At 40.1% G+C, this 20,752-nt stretch overlaps 2 protein-coding genes across 6 annotated transcripts in view; one reads left to right on the top strand and one right to left on the bottom strand.

Annotated features, from left to right (window-relative positions):
* LOC122744641 (zinc finger protein 215-like) overlaps positions 1-8,172 on the bottom strand; it is a 57,124-nt gene extending 48,952 nt beyond the window's left edge. Inside the window, exons 1-2 of one of the 5 annotated variants that reach the window (XR_006355089.1) lie at positions 8,040-8,172; positions 6,597-7,317 (exon numbers count right to left, since the gene is read on the bottom strand). The gene's annotated coding sequence lies outside the window, so the exon portion shown is untranslated. Of the gene's footprint in view, positions 1-6,596; positions 7,318-7,983 lie in introns of those variants that run through there. The other 4 variants (XR_006355090.1, XM_043990217.1, XM_043990222.1 and 1 more) reach the window with 4 other exon arrangements.
* Positions 8,173-8,210: 38 nt separating this feature from the next.
* The window catches only part of LOC122740400 (zinc finger protein 184-like), a 33,288-nt gene continuing 20,746 nt past the window's right edge, over positions 8,211-20,752 (top strand). The window contains exon 1 of the mRNA XM_043982532.1: positions 8,211-8,290. The gene's annotated coding sequence lies outside the window, so the exon portion shown is untranslated. The remainder of the gene's footprint in view (positions 8,291-20,752) is intronic.

The raw sequence follows: 20,752 nt of genomic DNA, 5'->3' as shown, positions 1-20,752 counted from the left end.
CCAATATTTATATAGTGCTTACTTCATGCCAGGCATTGTGCTAGCACTTTATGATGATTATCTTATTTGATCCTAACAACAACACTAGGAAGTGGAATGCCATTATCACCTCCATTTTACAGATGAAGATATTGAAGTAACAGAGGTTGTGAGTTGCTCAAGATCACCAAAACTATTATCTGAGGCTGTATTTGAACTCAGGCCTTCTGACTCCAGGCCCAGCCCTCTATCCACTGTGCTAACCTTGCCGCCCCAAATTCACATCAAAATGAGATTTGGGCTCAATCAAATAACTACTTTGGCATCAGGAACTTAGCTTTAATCATTTTCAACAGCAAATCATACACAGTACAGTAATAAAAGAACACATACACAGAAGGGAAATGTATGATATGAACAGACATATAATCCAGGTAGACTAGTTGGGGGAGAAATGGTAGATTGCAAACTGCAATAAAATAGATCTAGGAAGAAAAGGGCAAAAAATAAGAGATGGATTTCCTTTTCAAGTTTCATCGGACTATTCCTGCTGTGGTTCATTGGAGGTCCTCACTAATCAGAAACAGCAAATAATTCCCTGAGCCTTTCAGCCCTCAGAAAGAGTGAAAAGGAGGAAAGGAGTGGGAGAAAAAAATGTCCTCTGCTTTGCTTTCTAAGCCACAGATACAAGGAAAGCAAAATCCAGGCAAAACAACCTAATATAAAATAAAATTAACAAAAAATATTAAAAATGAAGCTAGATCTGAGAAACTTGCCCCAGGAAGACAAATACCTCCTCCAATAGAACTGAAGTACTATAGGTATAAAACATTGCATGCACCAGAAGACAATTCCCCAATCAGCTGGTTTTGTTCTTTTTTTGTTGTTGTTACTACAAAGAAAAGCTTATTTTATAAGAGTAGGCGGGTACATTCAGAAATTACTTCAATGCAAAAAAAAGACAAGATTATAGATTTAGAGTTGGAAAGGAACTTAGGGATCATAAAGTTCTATTTCCATGATTTGTAGCATGATTAATCAGAAGTCCCTTGATCAATTTGGAAAGGTCTAAGAAAGGGATAAATCCCACAAAATAGGATGCTTGTCCTGACCTCCTGCTTAGAATAAATTCTGGTCCCTTGATGAGAGGACAGTGAATTCCTGACTGCTTCCCAGCAAATGGTGCTGTCTCAAAAATAACTGAAGGTGGGGGGTGTTAGGTGGAGTTACAGAGGTACAAATTCTGATAAAGGGGACTTCCCCTGTTTTATAAAAGATATAAACTTGGTTCTGCCCTTTCTTTTGGTCCCTTCTCCCTTTTTGGCCTTCTCTCCCTTACACTTCCAGTAAAAACAGGAGAGGAGATTCTGAGATCCTAACCCCTCCCTCTCCCCATCACCTAGCAGTCCAGGTGACTTACAGAATCATATGGCAGTGGAAGACATGTGCTTCTGTGGGTAAGCTTGGAACTAGTCTATACACTTCACAATTTCTGACTGCTTTTTCTGCCTTCATATTTCCTTTTCTGAGCACACAAAAGAGATTACCTATCCTGAAAAATGGATGTGTTTAGTTATGAAGGAATACCTCATGGGTAATCATGAGTTATAGTTTTCCTAAGTCAAGTGTTAACTACTCAGAAGATAATTTTGTAATAAAGGTCCATACACATGATAACTGTTGCAAGTTGTTTGGGTAGCTCGGGTCTGGCATGAATGCAATGTTGCAAAACCATTATGTATCACAGGCAACATTGAAACCCTGGGCTTCCTGGCTCCAAGTAGCCTCTCTATCCACTATGCTATGCTAACTTTCATAAAGCAACTACTAAAGGGTGGGGACAGGGGAAACATGAGTAGCCAGATTTCCAGATGAATTTTATCCAATGGTTTAAACAGTATCCCAAAAAGGCTAGGAAAACTGAACTAATGGCAGGTAGCATGGAATCTCCCTGTTAAGACAGTGTCAAGATGATACAGCTAAGTATGAACTAAGGTTGATGATAGCAAAAAAAAAAGGGGGGGGTGTTTGTTTTGCTATATTTAAAAAATTAATAAAGGATAGAACTAATGCTCAGGAAATAGGAGACTAAAATAACTGAGAGAAGGTGGAGCTATTTAATTTATATCTTGCCTCTATATTCTCTGTCAAGGAGAATGACTTCTGCCCTGCAAATGTCAGGACAAAAACAACTAACAGGGATTGGATACTTCAGATAAGGAAAGAGGTAGTAAGAAATAACCAAGTTTTACATGATGAATTCAAGTCATCTCACCCAGAGAAAGTACATCCTTGCATCTGAAAGAACTGGTAGATATTATTGTTGAACCACTTTGTCAGCAATATATTTCAAATATATTGGAGAGTTGGACAGGTACCAGAGAACTGGAAAAAAACATAGATTTTCAAAACTAGGAAATGTGTCTGCAAATTATGAATGGAATTGATTAGACTCATGGGAAAATTCTAGAATAGATTAAAGACATAGTTAGTGAACAACCAGAAATGAAACAGAGAGGGGGCAGCTAGGTGACACAGTAGATAAAGCACCGGCTCTGGATTCAGGGGGACCTGCGTTCAAATCTAGCCTCAGACACTTGACACTTATTGGATGTGTGACCTGGGCAAGTCAACCCTCATTTCCCTGCCCCCCCCCCCAAAGTGAGAAAAGTAGAAATGAAACAGAGATTACAAAGAGCTAACATGACATCAAGAACAGATCATGATAGAATAACTTTATTTCCTTTTTTAAAAAAGTAATTATTATATAGTAGGCAATAGTAGAACAGCTAGGTAACACTGTGGATACAGCACTGGGCCTTAAGTCAGAAGACCAGAGTTCAAAACCAGATTCAAACACTTAATAGCTCTGTGATCCTGGCAAATCATTTCACCTTTTCTGCCTCTGTTTCCTCACCTTAAAAATGAGCTGAAGGGAGGCAGCTACGTGGTGCAGTGGATAAAGCACTGGTCCTGGATTCAGGAGGACCTCAGTTCAGGTCCTGCCTCACACATTTGGCACTTACTAACTGTGTGACCCTGGGCAAGTCACTTAACCCTCATTGCCCCACTCCCCAAAAATGAGCTGGAGAAGGAAATGGCCAACCACTCCAGTATCTTTGCCAAAACAAACAAACAAACAAAAAACCAGATGGGGTCACAGAATCAGACATGATTGGAACTACTGAACAACAGCAGCAAAAAAAGGAAAACTTTGACACATATAGAAATTTTTCTTTCAGTTACAGAAGAATGGAGTGGGCTAACTTAGACTGCAGTTGAAATCAATGATGGGAACAATAACCCTGGAAGAGTTGTGAATGTGTAAGCCAACAGGTTGTCAGCACAGGATGACTTTCAAAGTGACAACAGAAATCTGTTACAAATAGCCCAGGTACCAAGGTGCATGACAAAAAATTGCATGAATATATAGCATATAGGTGAGGTTGGTGCAATGACCTGATTTGTATGCCCAGGGCAATGCCCTCATGTACAAGGGATATGACCTCAACTGTGGCAGGGTTAGGTTCAGAGATAGAACCTGTATGGGGTTTCCCATATGGGAAGAGTAGTAGCAGATAGTAGCAGGCCTGAGATTCTGGTTGAATCAGAAATGCTAATGAAAGGAGTCAGGTCATACATCCTAAACAGAGGTATGTGTTGGTAACTGGGAAAAGGCTTAGACTTAAGAAACAAAACTATTTTGAGTAAGTGATAAGACTATTTGGAGAAAGAAGGCTCCCTCCTCAATTCTGCTTCTTGGACTACTTAAGTCCTTTGAAGATTCAGCTCATGTGCATGTGTCCTACACAAGACCATGAATGGTCACACAAACCAATGTTTAGTACTGATTCCATACAAAATTATTTTGCATGTGTAGTACTTATTTGCTTGTGAAGCTGTCAAATTCCCCTAGTAAGCTCTTTGAAGGAAAGGATTTTTTTCTGTCTTTGTATCTATCCTCAGCAACTAGACATGTACCTTTCACATAGAAGCAGATTCTCAGTACTCAAATAATTAAGAAATCCTGCCAACTATGCCAAATGTTGAATGCAAGAGAATTCTTCCTCAAGGGCGTATCTAATAATCTCTAACTCTTCAAACATAAGAATATTTTTTTTATTTCTTTTTTTGTGGGGCGGGGCGGGGCAATGAGGGTTAAGTGACTTGCCCAGGGTCACACAGCTAGTGTCAAATGTCTGAGCCCGGATTTGAACTCAGGTACTCCTGAAGCCAGGACCAGTACTTTACCCCCTGCATCATCCAGCTGCCCCCTTGCCATTTGTTTTTTACTGGGAGATTAGAGTGCTGATGAAACAGACACCAATAACTTATAATATAAGTCTAATATTTCAAACTTAGTTTAAGAATACTTGGCAACATAGTTCATGATGGGGACCAAGACCCAAAGAAAGTAAATGTGAGTAGCTATCGCTTTGGAAGAATCCTTTGATGCTGGAGTGTATTGAATAGTGTGTATTAGTAACTGATAAGAAACTAACTGTTCATGTTTATACTGTGTAGGGTAAAATATAGGATACTTTACATTGCTGGAAGGCAACTTGAGCATAAGTATGAGTAAACCCTTATTTACATAGGGTAATTAAATTTCAACAACAGGCCAAAGGCCATAGTCCTTACTCAGATAATTGATGGCTCACTTGAGGGTAGGTGCTCTAAAGAGAGTTTGTCTACAACACTATCACTGTCCAGAATCCCTACCCTTGATACAAAATCTGATGGACCTAGTTGCCATGGCAGTGATAGCCACCAAAATGGAATTCTGGAGGCTACATGACCTGGATATGTAGGGAAACAAATAAAAGATGACCTTCCAGACTCAGAATGGCTTCTATGGTCACTTGCTTAAGCTGTCTGCTTTCTGCAATGCCTCTGCACTTTTTCAATAATCATAAAAGTAATGTTTCTAAAAAGTATTATATCGGATGGTAGTAGTCACAGATTCAAAGAATCTCTTTTTGGGCAAGACCTCAGATACCATCCACTCTAATCCATACTTGAAGAGAACACCTATAATATCCCCAACAAAGTCATGCAGTCTTTTGTTGAAGTTTCTAGTGAGGGAGAATTTATTTCATAAAGTAATCCATTCCATTTTTCTATAGCTCTAATTGGAAGTTTTTCTTTAATAAAGCTTAAATTTTCCTCTCTGGAACTTCCACCTTTTGCTCCTAGTATAAACAATTAAATTCAAGATGCATTTCTATGGTAGGTGTTGGAGATATCAAAACAAAAGAAGAGAACTTGGAGCATAAGAAGCTTACATTATACTACAAGAAGGGGATGCAAAGTGTATATGTTATACAATGTAATTTGAGGAGTGAGAAGGCACTGATAGCTAGATCAAGAAAGGCGTCTTTTAGCAGATGGTGGCACCTTAGGTGATTTTTTTTTTTTGTCTCAAGGATATTTGCCACAAGGATATTCCTGGCTTTGTACAAAACTGCATCTCTCCCCCCCCCCCAAGCCCCATACCATGCCCTCTCCACACATCCAAATGGCAATCAGCCCCCCCTACCCCATGTCTCTCCCACCCACCTCCCCCTCCCTTACTCTAGCCAGATTCCAAGATGGTGGTGGTGGTCATAGGTGATCAGGGTGGGTTGGAATGAGCCTCATTTCATACAGTTCAGGCACGGGGGGGGGGGGTAAGAGGGAGGATTACAAAGGTCAAATGGAGAAAGAGTGTGGTGTTGGGGAGGGGGTGGATCCTAGAGTCCCCAGGATGTGGGGAAGGCAGGGAAGAGAGAGGTGAAGATTAAGTCCATCCCTCATGAGAGGAGTGGCCAGATACCTATGGAGTGAAGCCCCCCAGAAGGCTTTGGTAAAAGGGTGGGGGGTTGGCAGGTGGACAGCACCCCCTCCAAGCTCCTTGGTGATGCCTAGCAGCAGGAGGAGGTAGGGGTGCTGACTGCCTCCAGTCTGTGCCCTCTGGCCTCCTTGGCCCCAGCAGCTGTAGCCCCCAGCCTCAAGGCCTCGTGGACCAGACAGTGCTTCTTAGAGGCCCTATGTGCTGGAGAGCCCTCCCCCACAGGCCGAGCAGTGGAAAGGAAGGCCACCTTGTGGGCAGCCAGGTGCTTGCAGAAGTGGCTAGGGTCCTTGAAGACCTTTGAGGCAGGCTAAGGCAGCACAGCTCAGACCGAACAGGCTCATTACCTTAGGTGAATCTTGAAGGAACCTAAAGATTCTAAGAATCATGGTAATGATTTCTACATTCTAGAGAGAAAGAACAGACTGCAAAAAGCCAGAGACCAGATTTGTAAAGGAAACAGCAAACAATCCATAGCAAGAGCAGTTGGGTGGCACAATAGATTACCAGCCCTGGAATCAAGAGGACTCGAGTTCAAATCTGATCTTAGACACTAAGCTGTGTGACCTTAGGCAAGTCACTTAACCCTTTTTGCCTGTTTCCTCATCTGTAAAATGAACTGGAGAAGGAAATGGCAAAACACTAGTATCTTTACCAAAAAAGCCCCAAATGGGGTCACTAAGAATCAAACACTACTGAACAACAAATAGTCTATATGGCAATATGATACATTAAAAGAAGAAGTCAGGTGGCTTAAGTTCAAATCTCACCTCTGCATACTACCTACCTGTGTGACCCTGCTAAGACACTTAATCTTCCTGGTCTTGATTTCCTCATTTGTAAAATGAGCTGTTTGGCCTGCATTCATAATCCCATGATTGATTTGCCTAGAAGGTAAGTCTGGAAGAGGAGGTTGGAGCTAGATAGTAGTTTTAAATATCACCAGAGGGGCTTTACATTTTATCCTATCAACAACAGGGAGGCAATGAAGTTTCTTGAGCAGGAGAATGGCAACACAAAATACAGGAAAACAAGTTTAATTCCTCTTCCACATAACAGTGCTTTAGATATAGCCCTCATATCTACATTGTCTTGTCTTCTCCAGTATAAATATCCCCAGTTTCTAAAGTTTCTTCGTTCATTCTTTATATAATCCTTCCCTCCTGTAGACATTCTCTAGTTGATCGATATCTCTCTTTAAATGTAGTTCCCAGAATTAAAAAATTCTAGATGTAGTCCACCGGAGCAGAGACCATAGTTGGGTCTGTAGAGCTACTTGGTCCTGGACTTTATGTCTCTCTTACACTAGCTTCAGATCACATTTTTTGTTTGTTTGTTCGTTTGTTCTGAAAGACTCCTTCTTGCTAGTTCCTTGAACGAGACACTCCATCTTTTGGCTCTGGACATTTTCTCTGGCTGTCCCCCATGCATGGAATGTTCTCCCTCCTCATCTTCACTGATTACATGGCCCGTAGGGGCGTTTTCTATTTGTATTTGACACCACTGACCTACACAAACAATAAGAACATAGAATACCTTCACAATCCGTGGCTGTCCAAATTATACGTAAACTGAAAGCTCCCGTGTGGTGTCTCCGCTCTTGGAGAGAAGAGAGATTGTTTTAGCTTTACCATCTGTGTCCACGGAGCTTTGCACATAGACAGTACTTCTTTCTTCATCCCGACTCAACCCCTAAAGGAACTCTGGTTTGCACTATGCCTGGCCTTAAGCCAAAAACAGGGGGTATCCTTCAAATGCGCTTCAAAACATAATAAACTGTGCCCGGGTAGCCACATCCAAGGCTAGCTAAACCAGAGCCTGGAAAATGGAGTTCATAGTGAGGATCCTAAGGTGTTGTGAACCATCCTAGGATTAGGAACTAACCCAGGCAGGTAGGAGGGGACAAAGAAGGCGGGGCGGGAATGGGGGAAGTTTGGTTACAAACAAGTTCTCCACATGGGGTGCTTTACGCAGGTAACAGTTTGGTACGCCCCCCCCACACACACACGCCCCACTGCCCCTACTCCCGACCCCCAGCACCTCCTCGGGCGAACTGCTGCAGCTCCTCTCTCTAGCTCCCTGTCTCTTCTTTCTCCCCCATCCAGAAAGCCTCTTCTTGCTTTCCCTCAAGCAAAACAGGTAGACACAGACACCCCCCCCACACACACACACACCCTCTCCAGTGTGAAAGGGAGACAAAGGCGTCCATGTACAGGTTTCCTCTCCTCACCGAATAAATGAAAAAGCGGTATCAGAGTCAGAATGATGACAGAAGAGGACCACAACACCAGGGACTGAAACTCTGGCTCTGGAGAGTATAATTGTGGGCTACAGGCGAATAGAATGCCGGGAGGAGGGGGCGGGGGATTCCGGGGAATTCTGGGAATGGTAGTTGAGAAGCGTGGCGCTGCTCAGGCTTCTGCGCAGTTTCATTTCCTCCTGGTTTGGTGCATTGTCCATCAGGTCAGCTCCAAGTTCAAGGTGAGTCCTGCTCCATCCCTTTTCTCCTGCTCCAGTCTGTCCTCTAAAGCTCGGGTGACTAACTGGCAGCTGGGAGAACACTGTGCGAGGCTGCGGCAGCTTATGCCACTGGGGTTCCTGGGACCGTCCAGCCACGCGTGCTCCGACCACAGCTCCTCGAACTGCCCGGGATTCCCGGACCGGACCGAGGCTTGGGTTGAGCTAGCCCGTCCCACATGGCGGTTTTGCAAAATTAGAGACCCGGAGGGGCTCCCAGAGGTCGTCTCGTCCAAACCTCTGGCTTTAAATATGAGAAAACTGAGGAACAAGGAAGGGACTTGTGGGGCATCCCCCAGGTGATAAACGTCAGAACTCAGCTCGAATCCCCAACCGCCGCCCCACTGGGTCGGGCACTCTTCCACTGCCCCATGCTGCCTAAGTGTATCTCATCCCATGCGAGTGACCATTCCCGTGCGAAATTCCCTGAGTGAACCTGTGGTGCGATTCTCCATGTGACAGTGTGACAGTCTGATGTGCTATCTGCTGAGTGTCACCATTATGTGTGGTCGCCTCTCTGAATGACTGGGCTGTGTGAGCACGTGAGGTGAATGTCATGGGGAGAGAAAGGGAAGAGAGGGTCTTCTTTATTCATGGCCTTTTATCTGGTTGCCTAAGTGACCTTATATGCTTAAGTGAAATAATTTCTAAGTACGACTTTGTGTGTATATGTGGTTGCCCACATGCATGACTGTTGTGTGACCTGTGTGGTCTCCCACAAGTGTCCCTGTTTGTTATATGACCATTTATGTGGCGACTCTGTGGTCTCAGTATGTGAATCCTATGTGTGACCATGTGTGTGGTAACCTGTGTGGATGGCCTTGTATGTGTGGTTACCTGTGTGTATGATCTGTGTGCTTAGCTGTGTGAATTACCATGTGTATAGACAAACACATAGAAAACCGTGCATGCAAAATCATTCATCCTACATACATCCAACTACATATATGTGCATGACTGTGTGATTACTTCTGTGTAATTACTTTTACATGCTCTCACATGCATTGATCTTGTGGGGGGTCATCTATATGTGATGTTGTGTATGTGTGTTTACCTTGTGTAATTTTGTGTGTGTACATGAATGTGGTCTTCTGTATGCCTGACTGTGCTGTGAAGGAATGACTACATGTGTTTTCTTGCTATGTGTTTTTGGCAACATGTGTATGTGACCTTTTATGTGTGTGTCACCTCTATGGTCATTACCTTGTGTGTAGGCGATCACTTGTATGTATGACCATATGTGTTTGTATATGGTTGTAAACTTGTGTGTGTTGTTGCCTGTGTTCATGCATTTGTGTGGTTATTTGTGGTCACTTTTGCCAATGTAATTGTCTCTGTGTGCCCATGCACACACATGTGTGTGAGTGGGTCTGATAAATGAGACCATGTTTGTGATTTTCATTATTTATGTGTTGCTGCGTGCTTGAGCCTAGGTGCGTGCTTGTCTGGGGGTGTGATCTTGTTAGATAACAGTGTTCATGACCCTAGTGTGGGTCTAACCCTTTAGGTATGATGATCTATTTATTCCCATTGCATGACCCATCTCTTTAACTGTGTTTGACCATGTGTATAACTAGTTAAGCACACTCCAGTGACTGAGTACCTTGTTGACTGTGAAGGGTGATAGAGTAAGAAGGAAGGTTTGTCTATATTTCCTGGTTCTGAGTATGTGGGTGGTGGTGTTAAAATGAGAAGTGTGTATCTGATAAGAGTCCCATGCACACGTGTGTGCCTGAGTAGTCATAGTGTGGCAAGTAAAACTATATGTGGTCACCCTATTACTGTCCCAAGTGCAGGGAAAATTAGCTCGGGTTTATTATATATTTGTTACTTAGAAATTAGAGGCTACTGCACCAGTTTGGGGGCATTAAGCATTTATTAAAGTATATTAAATATTAGTAAAGATGGCATGCATGCCTCTGGAAGATAGGAAAGTCTAGCTAGGAAATAGGAGAGAGAGAAAAGAGAGAAAATGGGGAACTTTGGAGGGCTGCATCTCCTCTCACCAAGTTCCCAGGCCTAAAGAGAGCAGGTGTGTGTGCAAGCTTGCCGCAGGCAGGAGCAGAGCCTGCCCATACATTGTTCAAAGCTAATTGGCTAGCATCACTCAAATCTATTGGTTCACTGGATTTGAAGGGGTTTCCATGCAGTCATGCTGATGTCAGAGCCCAGAGAACAGGTCCTCTGGAGGGAACTAGGCTTTCAGGTAGGTGTGGTTTTGAGTGAGGTAACTTTCTGACTCTGGGCTGACCTTAAGAAAGGTTAGGCCAGGTTCTCTCAGTGGGGGCCCCTGGGAGTACCCAAACCCCTATTATTAATAATTTTCTGACAATAGAATGGCACAGATTATCTAGTCCAATCACTTTATTTTACTGGTGAAGAAAATGAATCATTCCTAGAGAAAGGAAGTGACTTGTATCAGAGGAAGGGTTCTGTGTGAGGGAGATGAGAGTTGAAATACAGAGAGTTCTTATGAAGTAAGTAACTCGTCTAAACGGCACACCTGACCTGAAATGTCTATAACTCAGACTCTATCAGGAAAGAGGCAAATTAGTCAGGAAGAAGCAGATTTTGGTAATGTAACAATTTAGGACTTAGAGAAAGTCCTATCCTGGCAGGCTCAGGAATTGTTCCCAGATCTTCTGATATGGTGCTCTTTCTAGTCTTCCAGGCTAGTTCCAAAGGGTCTCTTCGGAATTTTCTTTGACAGCTCTTCTCCTGGTGCTTCTTTGCTTTATCTTTGTGAAGTGCTTTGTGCATAGGCACCTATGTTCATTTGGTTATCTGAGGATATCAGGGGCTCTTAGATTTTTAGGACTATAGTATCCCATTCTCCCTGGTGGTCACCATGTTGGCCATTATATCCTGAGGGCTGATTTTCTGTAAGTGTTTGAGTTACTATGTGCAGCAAAGCACTCTGAAGCAATAGCAGGAAGGGATACCCCTGCTCCTGCCCCAGTTGGCTGTTCCTATGGGTTTTTTGGTTGTTTTTTTTTTTTTTGTCTTTTTCTCAGCTTGATATTTTCAGGATTCTGATAATCCCCCAAAGCAAAGAACAGAGGAGGGAATGACCAATAGGTCCTGGACAGCTCGATCCTGAGTGATTGCAGTCTCCTATCTATCTCCTGAAATCTCATCACTTGGTTCTTAGTGTATGGAGCCCTTTCATTCTGACATCATGGAGTGTCTTCATCCCAGCTGCTCTCTTCTGGAAGAATGGGCACATTCTGGTACAAGATAGCTTTCATAAGGAATATAACTTTCAGTTTCTTTTTCTTTTCCCTAGAACAGTCATGTATGTCTGCTCTTTTCTCAGTGATGTCATCAGAGCTGTCAGGGAAATTAAAAAAAAAAAAGTCCCAGGTTCTGTCCTGCAAGAAACTTTATCTCATTATGGAGATAAGATGGGGATTCCTGAAAATATTTTAACAAAACAAGGACATGTAGCATATGAGAATAGTACTAAAGGTTTTAAAAGTTCCTGGAACTTTAAAAATGATCAATAGAAAGATAAATGCTGATCTAAGTGGGTTTTGTGCTTAAAAAAGAGTAGTACTTTAAAAAGGCAAGTACATAGGAAAGAACATTGTATACATTATATTAATTGTATCTCCCAATCACTGTAGCAATTATTTTTGAATAAATATATGTCTTTGTTACATAGGAGGGTTTAGTGTTGGAGTAGCAGAAGACCTCTATTCAGAAAGGCCCGTAATGTAAAAACAAGCATTTAAAATTAAATTTAAAAATGCTTAGCAATATTTTACATATAAGGCAAGGAGGGGAATGGAGTGGCATTCCCATGCAGGAAAACTAAAATATCAGAGGCAGGCATGACCATATCTTTTGTAGGGAATATTCAAGTGCCTACTATGTAACAAGCACCATTTTAAGCACTGAAAATGTAAAGATGAAAGTGTCTCTTCCCTCACTGTATTAGAGGAAACAATATATCCATAAGGAATACAATATCTTTTTTAGGGGTCAATTATCAGTGTTTACTGAAGACATCAGCTTTTTTTTTCTGAAGAACATAAAAATAGCCTATGTAATATTAGTAAAAAACTGAATAAAATATTTTTAAAACAGGCAAATCACAAAATGTCATGGATGAAAGGAACCTCAATTCTAATTCAACCAATATTTGAATCCCTCTATAAAATTACTGACTGCTGAAGACCATGACATCAGAGTGATGTCATGACTTGCAGTGAATTAGATGTAAGAGAGGGTTGTGCAAAATCATCAACCTCACTCTCTCCTCCAGAGCTATCTGGGTCCAGTGGCAAGATATATATCAGGATGATGGCTTGCCCCAGATGTTTAAAGCAAGTAGGGTAAGTGACTAAGTGTCTAAGGTGAGATTTGAATTCAGATCCTCCCAACCTTAGGGCCAATGCTCTATCCAACTGTACCACCTAGCTCCCCCACCATTACTGACTAATGTCTGTTTGAAGACATCTAGTGAGTAGAAATGTTCTGTCTCATGAGGCAATAACTATTGTCCTCCCTAGAGGGACAAGAGTTTGGATCTAAATAATGTATCTCATAAAATGTAGACTCTTTAAAAGGTTCAAATAACTGACATGTGGGGGATGTTCAAAGTAGGCAATGCCTTATTTTTATTATACTAATTATATCTTTGAATTATCAATGTAGAGTATGGTGTTTTTAAAAATCGGCATGATAAATAAAATCAATTTACTCGGTGTCACTGTCATTTTCTGAATATCACTTCCAATGCTTCCAACAAGCAGACTAATCTATTCCTTTGTATCTATTCCACTGGATACAGACTGTGCTATTGATTAAAAATCATAAAGAGTATATTACATATAATAAACTGCATGAATCATCATAACTTCTTTTTATTCCCAAGACATAGTTATATTCTAGTGAAAGCCAAAATTTCACCTGAATTCAAACCCAGTCTCAGACACTTCCTAGCTATGTGTCCTTGGGCAAGTCACTTAACTTCTGTTTGCCTTGGTTTCCTCAGGTGTAAGTAGAGATAACATCACCTACCTCCCAGGCTTGTCAGTGAGGATCAAAAGACATAATATTATAAAGTGCGTAGCATAGGGGGGCAGCTAGGTGGTGGCAGTGGATAAAGCACTGGCCCTGGATTCAGGAGGACCTGAGTTCAAATCCGGCCTCAAGACACTTGACACTTACTAGCTGTGTGACCTTGGGCAAGTCACTTAACACTCATTGCCCCACCAAAACAAACCCCAAAAAAGTACTTAGCATAGCACCTGGCACATATTAGGTACTATATAAATGCCTTTTAAAAAAAAATTACCTCTCAAATAGGGAGGCAAGACACAGCTGAAAAGCTTGAATCCCCAGAGGTGTATAAAGAGTGCTAGATTAGAGACCTGGTTTGAATTTTGGTTTGACCACTTCTCATCCCCAAAATGAGAGATAATTGGATTAAATGTAACCTAAGGTCCAAATACATAGGTTCCTATGACAGCACAACCTTATTAACTGAATGACCTTGAGCAAGTGACTTAATAGCTCTGTGCCTCAGTTTCCTAATCTGTAAAATGAGGAAGTTGTATTCAATCCCTTATGATTAGTCATAAAAGCTCTTATAGCAGGAACAGCCTCAGATTCCATGACTTATGAATAGAAGTTTTCCTTTCTGAACTAAAAGCTTTGTGCTGCCCATAATTGAACAAATATTTATTAAGTGCTTTCTGTACACTAGGAACTGGAACAGATAAAATGTTTAGATTGGACATAGTACATGCTTTCATTGAGTTTACAGTCTAGGAATAGAATGGATTGCAGAGCACTATAAAATGTGATACAAGATTTTTTTTAACTAGTTCAAATAAAGCATAAGATGTGTATGAATGGGTTTTCAACTGGAGGGATTTAGGGAAGGCTTCCTGAAGTAGGAGACAGCTTAGTTGAACTTTGAAGGTCTTAGCTAAGAGTTCAGTGAGCATGACAGCTGAAAAAAATGGTTTGAGCAAACATCCAAAGGTAAGAATATAGGATGTGTATAGAGGTTGGCAGTAGTCCAGTTTTTCTGGAACTGAACAGAAGTGTGAACAGAAGTGGATAAGGTCAGAAAGGCAAGGTCACACTAGATTATGTGAGCTGGTAATAAGTAGGGAGCAGAAGGGACTTAACCAGATATATGCATAAGGAAGACGAGTCTGGCAATTGGGAAAAGAGTGGAAACAGAAAGTTTACTTAGGAGATATTTGTCCAGGCAACTTGTAATGAAAACCTATACCAGGTTAGTAACAGTAGGGATGAAGAGGTGGGAACAAATAGCAATTATGTTACAAAGATAGAATCAATATATTTAAACATAGGGTGTGAAATCAACTAAGGAAGTATAAAGAATTACCTGGAGTTCTGAAGTAAAGAGAAAAAGGTAGATGGTTATATGTTTTTAGATAGACCCTTGATGGTGTTTAAGCTTTGCTTGATCCTCACAGAGCTAGAGCAACTCTGAAGAACAAGAACATATTATTTGATAGTGGAATGCAACTAAGCCCAGGATCTGATAAAAAGCTTCTAAATATTATTATTTTGTTCAGTCATGTCCAACTCTTCATGACTCCATTTGAAGTTTTCTTGGGAAAGATGCTGGAGTGGTTTGCCATTTCCTTCTTCAGCTCATTTTATAGATCAGGAAATCAAGGCAAACTGGGTTAAGTGACCAGTCCAAGGTCACACAGCTAGTAAGTATCTGAGGTCAGATTTGAACTCATGAAGATGAGTCTTCCTGACTCTAGGCCTAGCACTCTATCCACTACATCACATAGCTGTCCTCTAAATGTACCATAGATAATTAATTTAAATGTACCATATATAAATTAAACCTCCCTCACAAGCTCCTTATTTCTTTGACAGGTTGTTGTTTGTCCTTTGTTTTCAAAGAGGACCAATGACATCACAAGTGATGTCTTGACTTGCAAGTGAATTGGATATAAGTAACATAGAGTTGTACAAAGTCCTGAGTCATCAAAGTTCAGTGGCAGGGCAAAAGTCAAGACTATTGGCAATGTCCTGGGATGCAGTGGATAACCATGGCATTTTTGATGCCTGACCAAACTCTAAGTACTCCACAGTGCCTGCTTCAGCTGCCTTTGTGGCTATTGGAACACATTGTTCTGATCATCCATTCCACCAAAGTCTTCACATGCTAGAAGTCCATTTCCCCCTAACTCACAGACAGGTTTGAGGCCTGTCAGTTACCCTCCACATAGTTTAGTCTTTTTGCCAACACGGTTTACCTGGATGTGAACACTGTGCAAGCTACAGTTTCTTGGAACAACAGGTGAGAGTTGGATAAATCAGGTGGACAACAAAAGTGAAAGATCATCCCTGAAAAGGGTTCAGCAGGCCTTCACACCAGAGGTGTTAGTCCTTCTAAACAACCCATACACCCCAGGGAACAGGGGCATGGCAAATGAATAGCTTGCTATGGGAATTAGCCACAAAGTTTAGCAATGAAAACTGCTAATAAATAGACAAAACACTAAAGTCTCCTAGTATGGAGATGTGGTCATCTGAAACTTTTAAGGCCTAGTCTTTCTAGTAATACATTTTTCTCTGCTCTAGACATGACTGTCCATTCAGACATGATACTTCCTCCTGACTGTATATCTTTCTGAAATTATCTATGTCTACACTCATCTATCTTAAAAGCTCTGCATTATGATGCCTCCTGGCCTTTGACATCAAAACTTTAAAGTCTTTTGGATATTCTTGGTTGAGCTTCTACCCCCAATCTCATGTTGGCATCCCTGAACTACCCAAATCAAGGAATGATTATGGAGCCAGGAATATCCTATGGTACGTAGAAGGAGTGGCAATAAGATAACTTCTTCAAGAAAAAATCAAGCCACACTAACTTCTTTCTTTCTTTCTTCTTTCTTTCTTTCTTTTCTTTTCTTTCTTTCTTTCTTCTTTCTTTCTTTCTTCTTTCTTTCTTTCTTTCTCTTTCTTTCTTTCTTTCTTTCTTTCTTTCTTCCTTCCTTCCTTCCTTCCTTCCTTCCTTCCTTCCTTCCTTCCTTCCTTCCTTCCTTCCTTCCTTTCTTTCTTTCTTTCTTTCTTTCTTTCTTTCTTTCTTTTTGATATGATAGCTATACAATGGGGGAAGAGGGTAGGTGAAGTTTATCTAGATTTCAGAAAATACTTTGTGTCATAAAATCCTTATGGAAAAGTAGAGAGATGTGGCCTGGATGATAGGACAATTAAATGGATTTGGAACTGGTATAATGGCCAGGTAAGAAGAGTATTCATTAATGGGTGCATTTATCCTACTTTGATGCCTCATTGTAGCATGGAAGCTATCTTGGATTCTGAAAGACTATACAGTGGAATATAAGCTTGGGCACATTCTACCATGATAGAAAGGCTTTGAATCCAGATGGGGATGGGAAGAGATGTCATGTTTCTTAGGAGCAACTTTTGGTAAGTACAAACAGATTCAACACCAGTAGGTTGGACACTTGGTGATGACTTCTTTGGTCATAGCATTCTACCACATGAAAAATATGATACACACATTTGTAATGTGTAGCATCCTTCCAGTTGGACAGAGTGGTAGAATGGGGAAGAGGGTGCTAAGAATCATAGTTTTTAGACTGTCTTTTATAGATACTATATCTCTTGCAAAAAAAAAAAAAGAAAAAGAAAAAGAAAATCAGCGATGCCAACAGCTTCACATACCAAAGTATCCAGCAGACTAACTTATTGGAATTCTAAATAAATAGTACTTGTTTAATGACAAATAAGTAGATATACTACTGAAGGACCTGAATTTTATCAAGATTTACATTCTCACCATTTCAAAAATAAAACAAATAAATTGCAAGATAAATGGAAGAATTATTCACAGATTCTCCTTCGAGAAGCAAATAAAGATGTTGGAAGAGTTAGTTTTATAGTACACCTAAATGCAACAGGAAACTTTTATGGAACATTTGGTCTTCTCAAATTATACTCTTTTTGTTGAGTGCTTACAAAAAGATCATCATGAAAATAATAAGAAGATGAAGAATTATATGAAGGATGAAGATATATGAAGAACTTGATAAGGGCCTCCAAATTAAACTAATATATACATTGATAGTGGAAAATGTTAGAAAATATGCCTTGAATAAAGAATGAGAGAAACCCCATACCTATATACATCATGGATATTTCCTTTGAGAAAAGAGCTGAAAGATACTGGACATGGCAAGCACTGAATCACATCACAGAAAAATGAAATTGATTCTATTTGAACAGTCAGATCAGTGGTTTCTTAGAGAAAAGATTAACATTAATACAAGACCAAAAGGAAGAATAAAAATGAGAAAAAATATATAGTAGGTAATTAAAGCAGCATTGTATGGGAAGACAGGCATGTTAATGAGCTTTCCTTAGAATTGTGAATTGGTCAAACTGTTCTAGAAAAAAACTTGGAATTATGCAAGAAAATTTACCAAACTGTTTATATACTTTGGCCCAATGGGCCTTACTATTGGACGTATATACCAAGAAGGCTTTAAAAAAAACCACACATATACAAATATTCATAATAGCACTATTAGTGTAAAGAAAAATAAATGAAAATCAAGTGGTTACCCATTAATTGAGGCGTGGCTGAACAAACTGTGTAAATTGAATATTATTGTACCATAAAAATAACAAATATAATGAATTTACTTCTTAACATTTTCACACCATGACACCTATTTTTTATCTGCTCTTTATTTGTTGGAAGACAACAGGTACCAACCCCATTAGAACCTGAGTAGACAAATTATGGGTCATGGGCTAAATCTAACCCACCACCTATTTTTGTACAGCCCACAAGCTAAGAACGGCTTAAGTTTTATTGAAACATACCCAACTCATTCATTTATGTATTTTCTATGGGCACTTTTGTACTACAATGACAGAGGTGAGTAATTGCAACAGGAATCATATATGATGGTCTTATCACTTTGAGGTTCTGCTCAGCAAATTGTAGTGATAGTCATAATTCAATAGCATTTTGAGTGCTCAACCCATTGCCATACAGTGACATTTTATTTATTACCAGTGAATTCCCAGCATGTCAAAGAGAGAGAGAAAGCTGCGGGAGGAGGCATTATTATGATTTTTTGAGCTCAAGGCCAAAAATTGATTTTTTTTTTCTGAACAAGAAGAACCACCCTCAACCACTATTATGGAACACATTTTGGCTTTGGAAATGAGTTTTTTTCTGCAGACTTGATAATGTTTCTTAATGAATTCAACCTAATATTACAAGGCAAAACAGGGTATGTATGAGAAACACACTGGGGAAAAGCTAATTCAGGCAGCCAGGTTGAGCAGTCGACTGGTCCTGGAGTCAGGAAGACCTGAGTTCAAATACTATCTGTCACTTAATAGTTGTGGAGTCACAAAGAGTCAGATGCAACCTAAAAATTTGAACACCACTAACAACAGCCAATTTATTGACACCTAATGTTTTTTTAAATCATAAATAACATCAAACTGTCATATTTACTTCCTATGCTGTTAAAAGTTAAAACAAGAAGCAAGATCTCCACTCCCAAACTAATTTGCAGCAGATACATTTTCCAAGCTCACATTTCAGTTTCAACAGTGTTTCATGGACCTTCAGGCAATTATAAAAGAACTTATATTTCAAAATCAGTTTCACTGTACATTTGATGATCCTTCAATTGCAAGTGATTAATCTACAATATTAATCTGCAAACAAAAGACAAACATCAAAAGAAGAATCTAATCCTATAATGCCTTCTAAGTGATATATATATATATATATATATATATATATATATATATATATTCAGTTGAATTATATGCTCATGGATTAATATCAGTATTTGGCAGTACTTAGTTGTCTCAAAAGACATTTTCAAAGATGAAATACATAAAATCTCTTTACAGAGTAACATTAAAATGAACATTTAGGCAGCTAGGTGGTGCATTGAATAAAGCACCAGCCCTGGATTCAGGAGTACGGAGTTCAAATCCGGCCTCAGAAACTTGACACTTACTAGCTGTGTGACCTTAGGCAAGTCACTTAACCCTCATTGCCCCACCAAAAAAAAAAATTTTAAAAAGAGATGAACACTTGCAATTGGTTTTAATGATAGGGAAAACTAACTTTGAACCCCACTTAAGTGATGTATTATTTTCTCTCACTAGTAGACCTGTATTACCAAAAAAAAAAAAATAGTCATTAGTTTGTTATATTTTCAATTTCATCAATAAAAATTATAGAAATTGGTTTTCTCTCTAGTTATATTAAGTACCTGTATATTCTTGATTTTGCCTCTTGGCCCTCAAAGCCTAAAATATTTACCATATGGCTCCTTATAGGAAAAAAAAAAGGCTGTCCCCTCCATTAGAATATAAGCTTTTTTTGACAGCAGGAATAGCTTGCATTTATTTGTCTTATCAGAACTTAGCACAGTATGTGGTATGTGCTAAGTGCTTGATAACTTTATCTAATTCAGATAAACCTGGCAAGACTTCTATGAACAGATGCAAAGGGAAGAAAATCCAAGAGAAAAATATATCATTACTACAATATGTAAACAAAAAGAACCTAGATTTACCTCTTAAGCTTATATTAACCCATAGTATTTCTTGAATGTATTGGGAATTTTCTTCTTACTCATGTATCTAGCCACATGCTCTGCACCCAGCTGTATTCTTGCATTTGGTAATTAGGCCCTGGTTCTATATTGCTACAGTTTGACTGCTGCTGTCATTGCCACAGCCTTGCCATAGTTCTGGATGGGATGGCTCCTCCTCCTGCCCCGCCCCCCATCTTTGCTTGGTATAGGTCACTGGGCCCAGCCCTCTGATTAAATCTTTGGTTTTTGCCTTCATCTCTTGGAGGTACACTGCCCTAACTCTACAATTGCCTACCAAGAATTGGCTTTGTCCTCTGACAGACTCTAACCAGATATCAGAGCTCACTTTAGCTTTAGGCCTCCTAGAGGGCCACAAGGTATGAGCTACTTGCTAGCATCTCTGCCCCATCTCTGTCTCCTTGGTCAGTTTTCTATTAGGAGTTGGTTTTGTTCCCTGCTGTAGCTTCCATTAATCTGAAGCTCATGTTGCTCGAGATAGAGAAAGATTCAGACCTCACTGACTCCCCCCCACACACACACACACACCATGAGATCACCTGAAAGCTTTTGACTTTATTCTTGCACATGGTTGTAGTGAATGGGAGAGCTTATTGCTATTTCTATTTGGTTTAATTCATCTGGTGCTTTTTTCTCCTCCTTGATCAAGTATTCTTCAGGGAATTTGAATTGTCTGAAAACTTTCATACAGCCATCATTGCCAAAAATACACCCCCTCCATTTAAAAAAAAAAAAGTAGCACTCCATTATTCCTAATAATTCTAAGTGTGGAGAAGTGTCCCTTTATTTTTGTTAC

Source organism: Dromiciops gliroides, chromosome 2 (genome assembly GCF_019393635.1).
Source record: "Dromiciops gliroides isolate mDroGli1 chromosome 2, mDroGli1.pri, whole genome shotgun sequence".
Lineage (NCBI taxonomy): Eukaryota > Metazoa > Chordata > Mammalia > Microbiotheria > Microbiotheriidae > Dromiciops > Dromiciops gliroides.
The sequence above is the reverse complement of the archived record's forward strand: the minus strand, read 5'-3'. Positions and strand labels throughout refer to the sequence as shown.